Source organism: Macrotis lagotis, chromosome 8, assembly GCF_037893015.1.
Source record: "Macrotis lagotis isolate mMagLag1 chromosome 8, bilby.v1.9.chrom.fasta, whole genome shotgun sequence".
Classification (NCBI taxonomy): Eukaryota; Metazoa; Chordata; class Mammalia; order Peramelemorphia; family Peramelidae; genus Macrotis; species Macrotis lagotis.
Window position 1 is genome coordinate 160656605 of NC_133665.1, and position 2014 is coordinate 160658618.

The following is a 2014-nucleotide window of genomic DNA, read 5'->3' on the forward strand; positions in this document are numbered from 1 at the left end:
GAATAAGGGTTCAAGCCAAACGTGATATATACTTCTCATCCAATTATCCTACATTGAATCCAGTACTCTGGCAATTTAGAATTGAAAAGAATATGAATAACACTTTCTTTGCAATTTTATTCACGTAACATTTTTTGCCATTCTATTTACATTTACCCCATGGGACTGAATTCAGCAAAAATAAAAAGACTGAATTAGCTCTACCTTTTTTGTCAGCAGGAAGTCAAAAACCAAATTCTTAATTTCCAAACAGTTCTCTTGACAGTCTGAATATATTTCCTCAACCTTCTTTATTGATCACTTCTCTATAGGTATGATGACCTCCCAGTTACTGTTACTGAGAACAAGAAGTTGTTCCCATTACCTCTGTAAGATTTGATGATAGTTTTTTTCCAATGATGAATGCATCTTTTTTGCATATTTTGCAGACTAAACTAAAGGGTTCTGAACATTCATAATTTTTTGCTACCATTGCCTTAAGCTTTGGGAAGAAAAGCAGTCATGTGAATGCAAAATGATTATTATAATTATATATTCTTATAGGGATTATAACACCCCATCACCCATTCTATTCAGAGAATGAGAGGAGAGGGAGGAGATCCAAAGAGATAGGGGTGCAGGAGTTGGGGAGGGGACACTTATCCCAGTGACTTTCAAAGCCATCCTGCCTCTGAACTACGCCCATTCTTAGCCCAATCCAGTCTCTTCCATTTAAAGGCAGGATTATATACCACATTATAAAAATAATACAGTCCTGTGATTATACACCCTTTAGAAGTAACACTATGAATAGAAACCTTTATACAAGAAACTATTTTTAACCTACAACTGGGAATAACTACTTATGATTTGTCTAGCAATCTCAGTACCTCTATAAAATCTGCTTCTCACTCATCTCCCCAGGCTAATCATACAATGAAAATACATGAAGGGAAGGAGAACAGTTATTTGAGAGGAAGTGTGGCATATATAATAGAAAGACCACCAGACTTGTAATCTGGAAGCAATTGGGTTTGAATTCTGGATCCAGGAGTTTATTAGCTTTGTGATCCGGGGACACGTCACTTAACCTTGCTAAGCTTCAGTTTCCTCCTCTGTAAAATGGGTGGAGAGGTAGCATGGCATAATGGATAGAGCCAGCCTTGGAGTCAAGACCTGGTTTCAAATTCTCTGACCTTAGGCAAATTAAAGCTACTCAATGGCCCAGGAAGACTCTAAGTCGCAGAAAATGAATCATTCTTTATTAGTAGATGGATCCTCTTTATTAGGAATTCTTTACATCAGTGACATCCTAGGTCCCATTATATGCTATCCGAAATGAGGATAGTCGTTACCTATCCCACTGGGTTATGGCAAATCACCAACGAGGTAAGGTTTGCCAAATAATCTGGTGGATATCGACATACTAAAGAGATAACAGCTATTATTATGAATTAAGAGTAAAGGAAAAGCTTTATGCTGAAACTTTCATATTTCCCTTCAAATAGTCACACTGATAAGGAAGATACCAAGCCTATAGATTAAACATCTCTTTTATTCAATTCTCTGAAGATTTAGGCTGGAATATTCACTAGAACATTGTGTTTCTTTAGGGATTTACTGCATGCATGGGCTGGTCAAAATCCGCTACTAGTAAAACAATTATGTCATAACTGCAGTGCAGAACTAGGGTAGCAATAAATTCACTCTTTTCTTAATAGAGTCCCCCTTTCCTCTCCACTTGCAAAAATGACCATCACACAGAAGAAATTTATATAGGAGTTGTGAGCTTGGAGCCATGAGAAGCAGCATTCAAATCCTCATTATGACAGTAGGATGATAAGCACTTAGCTTCTCTGAAGCTCAGTTTCATCATCTATAAAATGGGAATTATAATACTTTGGTATATAACCATTTTTCAAACCTACTGCAAGGCTCAAATTGTGTATAAATCATTTCACAACCTTTAAAACGCTCTAGAGGTCAAATGTCATTTGTTAAATATTTTCTGTCTTCTTTAATGATCACTTCTCTC